The 7,181-nt window shown below is 36.5% G+C and overlaps 1 protein-coding gene across 1 annotated transcript in view; it reads left to right on the top strand.

The window, feature by feature from the left end:
• Positions 1-7,181, top strand: part of AKAP7 (A-kinase anchoring protein 7) — an 88,178-nt gene that overhangs the window by 47,789 nt on the left and 33,208 nt on the right.

The raw sequence follows: 7,181 nt of genomic DNA, 5'->3' as shown, positions 1-7,181 counted from the left end.
TACAAAATATTTTTGAATATTTGAATATTTTTGAACTTCTACTTAGCATCCCTCTTGTCTAGGCTCTAGATGAGTTGCACTGCCCAAACACATGGAATTAGTCAGCTGCATGTATCTACTAAGTTTGTCTTCTGTAGCAGTAGCTATTCTGACTATAGCTTTTTTTATTTGAACACTTATGTCTATTGGTTTATTTAATGTGGAAGAATCTGTAAGGGGCTACATTCTGTCACATATACATTTTTGCAAATTTGTATTGTTATGATCTGTCAATGCAGTTATATTAATAGTTTTGTACTAGTAGTGCAATTATAGTAAGAGATTTACAGATTTACAGTCTACAGACTCCCAAGGGCTGTTTTGCAAACATATTTTGGTCCATAGTCCTGGTCCATTGTCTTTTGCACTGTGAAATATAACACTCGCTGTGTCTGTTAATGTATGTTATCTACCTACTGAAAAGTGCATTTCATAGATGTATTATGTCAGCAGATTTTGAATTAAAGGAGGGGGGTTGCTATATGTCTGTGTATAAATAAAATTTACAACTCAAAAAAAAGGTTTCAGGTGAATATCTTTTCTAGGAATTTGGCCCCAGAATAAGATGCCTCCATTTCCAGTTGTGTGCAAGAGTCCAGTATCTCAGAGCAGAGTCAAGAAAGTGCAGGCTAAACTGAATGCTGATTGAACAAGCCAGTGGGAAACACCCAACATAGAATTATGTCAACAACTCTCTGTCTTTCTTTGGTTTTTGAGTTAGGCATCTCACCCTACAGGGATCTAAAGCCCAGTATCCACTGTTCGTGATACAAGGGTACTTAAATCAGATTTCACTTTTTTTTTTAATTTTAAAGAGGAAACACTTATTACACACATAGTTGGCTACTCAAATTGGACATCAGGGTCTTTTTCTTCCCCCAGCTTGGGGGAATTCAATACCCCAAGGGCTGTAAAAGCCACAACTGGCAGCTTAGCATAGAAGTGGAATGATGCACCTTTATTCTTCAAGAAGCTTCACCAGAGCAACAGAGAATTCAAATCTCACAGAGCTGAAGAATAAGCCCCACCTTGCCCCAAGTGAGACTCTATAATCCTGTGATTATTTGCTGGAGTGTCTTGTCTTATGGAGGTCACAGGCACAATATTAAAATGCCCACTGGACTCTCAATCTTGTGGCTGATTTAGGAAAGGGAGTGTCCAGTTTCTGCTGGACAGTAGTAGAATATGTGGGTTTTACTCAGCTTTTGGATGCAGATGCATCACTCCCGTCTAAATGCTCTAAATGTTTGGTGCTTGTCTTTTTTGGTTATTCATTAGAGACACATTAGCAGTATATAGGATTGATATGTACTTACATATATATATGTCTCTGTGTCTGTATTTGCATGTTTGTGTATATGCACATGCATGCATGTTTACTGTGAGGTAATGCAAAATGTTCTTTTTAAGCAGCTCTTTTCTTGCTGGAAACCTTTTAATCAATTCAGCCACAGCAGTGGGTGGTGTCTGCATAGAGGAGGTTAAGAAAAAGCGCACCAGAAAAGCATTGAACACATGTGGGTTTGGACAGCCTTTGTCTATGGGACTTGTATGGTACCTTAACATGTATCAAAGCTGCTTCCTAGCAGTTGCTCAGTAGATTCCTCATGATAAGCTTTGGATTGAATATATCCCAGATGTTCATTTTCTCATGTATTGTAAGTACATGATTCATTGAAATGTTCTTTTCTTTGGAAACAGTTCAGAGAATCTCATACATGAAGGTCCATTTAAAGGAGCATCTTTTTTGACTGTTGCATGTTGTTATCTTTTGTATGTGAGCTTATTTTTCAAGCTATGCTATATTTGACATTCTTGCATAAAAGCTTCATTAGCACTTAAACAAAAAGTTCATTTTTAACATCATTAAAATACACAGATAAATCCCATTTTATCACTTAGTATAAAATAGCAGTTTAAAAATCAGAGCAGTTACTGAAGGTGTTACCAATGATTTCTCCTGTCTCCGGAAGTATTTATCATTGCTAAGGGTGAAAACAAATGTCTCTTTCCCTTCTCTAAAAGGGAAACACAGTTGTAGTTTGTACAGTACACAGAAATTTTATGGAAATAAACAGAACCCAGAGCAAACAGAAACCATTTTACTTCCTCTAGAGCCTGTTTACACATGAGTATATTTTGTAAAGAAGTACTTTTCAATACACTGAGGTAGAGGAAGAATTTATTTCACTTAGTAGACATAATATTCTCTCCATGTTCACACAGCAAATGCAGAATCACATTCCCATTTTTGTGACCTTTATAAATATCACTGTGTCCTTGGAGTATAAAAATATGCAGGAATTCCCACTCAGTTACTTACATTTTACTCTGTTAATTTTAGCAGCTCAGTCAAAGCTCCCAATTCCTAAATTTCCTTTTAAGAATGAAAATATTTTTCTCAAAATGATATAATTTTTCTACAAATAGGTAATAGGTGTTCATAGATAAAACTAAAATTCCAGAACACACTTCCCTCATAGTTATAAATCTTAGAAACTGAGATTGAAAGACAATAAGCATGCTAGATGAAGATACAAGAAAGTCTTCTAGATGTAGTGGTAGCTGGCTTTTTTTGAGAACCTTCCAGTAAATCACTCCTAGTTGTTAGCTCACTTTTGACTCCATAGATTTCTAGGACTTTCAGATTGTGCATTTTCAGTGTTGCAGGCTTTATATTACGTAGATATCACTGCTACATCTTTTTACAGAGATGTGGTAGAAAATCATAATGCATAATCTTTGCTTCACTTGTTCTTGCTTTACTTTTTCCCTGTCTACATAACTTTCAGATTAATGTTGTCAGTATTCTTATATGACTCAAAAAATAACTTACTGATTTATTTGGAAATGTGTGTCTTTTAGTTTTAAATCTGTAATTATATTCTACTAATGTTTGAGTCTCTTGGGAAAGTACTATAATTAGGTCTACATTATTTTAATTAATTCCAATATTTTATGTTATCCATAATTGGAGGCCAATGAAAGACTGGTAGAACTATTTGTTTAAATCAAAATTAAGAGGCTCTTGATCTGTAGAAAAATAATAACAGTGTTCTAGAAAAAAATTTGTTAACCTTGGTGCAGGACATGACTTCTGTGTTACTCAGATTTTTTTGAGAAGAATGTATGAAAGGAATAATAAGAATCTGTGTATGACTAACCAAAATGAGTTTAGTTCACAGTCATCTGAGAAAGCAGGAGTTGGCTGGCATTCCCTTTCCTTTCCTTTCCATTTAGAATGAGCTTTCTACTTTGGTCTCAAGAAAATCTTGGCACAGAATATCATAAGAAATGAGTCAGTGTTACTGCCTCTTCTGATCTTTTAGCAGAGACTATCTGGCACTTCTCTTCATGGTGATGAATCTGGTAGGTTCACACACAGACAGCCATGCCAGTGTAATGCCTATTAGTTAAAATTATACCAATAGTTACCCAGATTTCAATCCATTGGAGTGTTTGTGGTGTGTTGGTAGACCACATGCTAAGGGATCACCTGGAAGTGATAAATACAGGTTATTCACTACACTTGCTGCAAAGATATATTAATAATTAATTCATTTTTTGTGCCTGTTTGTGAGATAAGCATTTCAGATTCCATGCTCTTTCCCCCTTTCTTTTCACAGTGTAAATTAAAACAGCAATCAAAAAATTGTAAAAGGAAAGAAACAGCTTTTTAAAATTACAGCCAGTAAATGATTGCTGGACTAAATGTTTACAGTGTTCAAGAATATGTGAGCTAGATCCTGAAATACTTTTCATTGTCCAATTTCTGTCTTTTTAGGAAGGAGTGAGAGCAAAGTTTTTCCTGAAATAAGTTTCTTTTAACTGGTATACTCAAAGCAGAGCTTAACAGTTTAGCGCAATTGCTGTCTGCAGTTGCAAAGATTGTTCTCTGTGTATCAGTTTTAGCTGGCATAGATTTGGGCTTCACCTTGTACATACTGCTTCAGGTGACATTGTGCATGTCAGATGAAAGCCACAGTGCTGCATGTAAATCAGATAAAACAATTCAAGCAAGAGGGTGGCCTGAAAGATCCATACTTGGTTTCTGTTTGAAACTCAAGGTGGAGACTGCTGAGTTTCTGAAATATAGCTGTTGAATCTACATGAAGTATAAAGCCAGAGATGGTTCCATAGTCCAGCCTCCATTATAGCATGGGCTGTTAGCCCACATGCCCCTTTGCTGAGCTGAACAGGTTTAGGTAGGCTGAAAAGATGATGTTCCTGTGGAGTCTCACAGATATGTGGTGCAGGTGTGGGACAAGGATGTTTTGCCTGCTGCCAGTGGCCAAAGCCTCAGCAATGGGGGAGAATTAACTGCTTGGCACACTAAGGTGCTTTCTCATCTAACTGGCACGGAGGAAAAAAGAATTCCTCTGGGCACTGATCTTGGTCATCCATCTGACAGCCTGCAGATTTCATGTGTGTGAGCCAGTCAAGCACTTAAAATTGAGGATTTTCTGGACTGAACCTAATCAGTATTTGGAGCATCCTTTTTCTCCCTGCTTCATTCAAAGACCCTCTTCCCACTGTGGCTGATCTTTCTGAAGAACTGTTGACTTAAAGAAAAGGGTGTATTTAAGAATATATTCAAATCTGGAGATTTTCTGGAAGGTTTTGAAGTGAAATGTGTGGTTTCAAAGGAAAGGGTTAATCCTTTTCTTTCAGAATATTTATTTTCTTTATAATCTGAACAAACTGATTAAGGTGTGGTTAGCTGTACAGTTTACTAAAGCAAATGGCAGCAGATGTCAGTGAACCATATTAAGGAGCACCAATGTAGCTGACAGCATCAAAACCTTATTAATATTGGGGTTTTTTTTAATACAATAATTCCTTTTTTCATCTCATGAGTCATGAAAAGCCTTTGATACAATCTTAAAACATAGCTGTAATGCACAGTAACTAGCATTGGTCTTTTCATTTCTGTTCTTTAATGGTAAATATTTATTTGCGCAGCACCAAAGACCTCATTTTCACTGGTATATTGGAATAATACAGCAGAAGATTAAAGTGCAAAGGAGTCTGCATGGAGTTTGTTGCAAGGAGTTTGTTGTTGTTGCAAGGAGTTTGTTCTCACTAAAAAGTCAGAAAAAATAAGCAGTTACTACTGATTTCCAGAACTTTGAAGAGCATAGGGCATCTGTCTATTCGACATTTAATTTTTCTTCAGACTATAATAATACATATTTAAGGAGCCTTCTGCTGTTGTACTGTCAAGTACTTCTAGAATAAATGAAAATTTTTACAGAAAGGACTACCTTAAATCTCAACCCTGTCTTGACTTGCATTCTTACCAGCAGATTTAACAAGCAGGAGAAAAGAAATTTTGTCATTTCTCAGAAAATTAGCAAATGTGGTCTCTGGAGCTCCAAATGGGGAGCGGGGAAAAGTTGCAATACTGAGGAGTGTTGCAACAGGAATGGAAAGGGGACTGCAATCAGGACTTCCCAGTGAAACCTTATGCCCACTAAATTTTGGGCACATTCAGTGAGCTATTTATGTAAGTATTCCAAACACGAGAAGAATTTTAGTAGAGAATGATGAAGAAGAGCAATGCATCAGCAATAAAATATTGACTGGGGTCAGTGGCATTAGCAGATCTGACCCACAAAACTGTGGCACAGCGTCAGTGCATTTCACTGACTTTCTTGGCAGTCTTGAAGGCAAGGGATATTAGTAGTCATAATTCATTGTAATTTCTTTTTTTCCTTTAAAAAAATGCATTCAATTGGCTTGCTCTAGTGGAAAACTCAGTTTGTTTTTTTCTTAACAAAAATTGTTTTTCTAGTCTATGTGCAACACTCAGTGTTCCAGAGAGAAAATTTTAACATAATGTGATCAAAAATATACATACATTGAAAACATATCTCACTGTGCTATGTTCATAATGCCTTTTATTTTAAATGTAAAATTTGTCATGTTTGAGTGGAGAACAAGGGCAGAATGCACAAGAACAGATCTCTGACTTCTTTTTCTTCATAGCCGGGTTTTCAGTTCTTCAAAATGATAATTTAAAAACAACTACCTGTAACCAGAAAAGTAAAGAAAATATTCAGAACAACATTTTGGAAAAAATAAAAGTCTTCTTAAAAGAAGGCAAACAGCATAGTGATAATTCGTTGGAAATTAAGGTTTACCAATTTAGATGTCAGAACATAATCATTAGAGACTTGACACTACCACATCTTTCTCTTGTTTAATTTTTATACGCGTAAGAAAAAAAATCAGTATTTTACTATAGTAAATAATTTGAAAGTTAGGGGAAATTTTTATACTCTCCTTAAGACTTCTTTAATGTCCTTACAGTCAGGTTAACTCTCAGTAAACCATCATTGGACAATGATAGCTGTCTTTAGCTACTGTCTGCTTGGTAGAATCACTGAGTGACTGCACGCTAGGAACATAACTCTTTTCAAGTCTCATTATCTCAACCATTCAGTTTGCCTTGACATCTTAGACAGAAAAAGTATATGAATACCAAAAATTTTCCCTTGACTTGAATTACAGCTTTTTCACACATGGCATTTAATAATTTGTATTAAGAGATTCAGGATTTTGAAGGGCGTTTCCCCCACAATAATTACCATATCCTTCAGTTTCTGGTTCGCATGCTTTTATATATTCCTTAATCTTTCTTTCCCGCAGGAACAGCAGGAACTAGCTGAATATTGAATTAAATAAATGCTTGGTAGATCTCAGAGACTTAGGCTTGTAAGGTGAGCCTTGGAAAGACTGTGAAGTGTGAGGTGTACGTTGCCTGTTTTTCACATTGTCATTGTCATGGGACTTACTTAATCTACAAGTCATATGTCAAAGGGGACACATTCTTGTACTGGCATCCAGCATGAAGTCCCTCTCATACACCCCCTCTCAGTGAGGCAAAATCACTGCAGGAATAGATGGGATACCTTGTGATGTATACACCAAAGAAGGATGCTGTGAGTACTCTGCAGAGCTTGAGTATGTTTGTGGTTTTCACCCAGAAGTACTGTACAGCTTATTCTAAACATGTCTCTAAAGGCGTTCCTGAGGGTAACAGCTTGGGCTGTTGGCAGATTTGGTCTTGAGCCTCACCCTCAGGTTGCACGTAAAATAGAAGGCAGGCATATTGATGGCTCGCATCCCAGCCTTTGCTG

Source organism: Neopelma chrysocephalum, unplaced genomic scaffold, assembly GCF_003984885.1.
Source record: "Neopelma chrysocephalum unplaced genomic scaffold, ASM398488v2 Primary Assembly neopelma1_23, whole genome shotgun sequence".
Taxonomy (NCBI): domain Eukaryota; kingdom Metazoa; phylum Chordata; class Aves; order Passeriformes; family Pipridae; genus Neopelma; species Neopelma chrysocephalum.
Note: the sequence above shows the minus strand (reverse complement) of the source record. Positions and strands in the feature narration are given on the sequence as shown.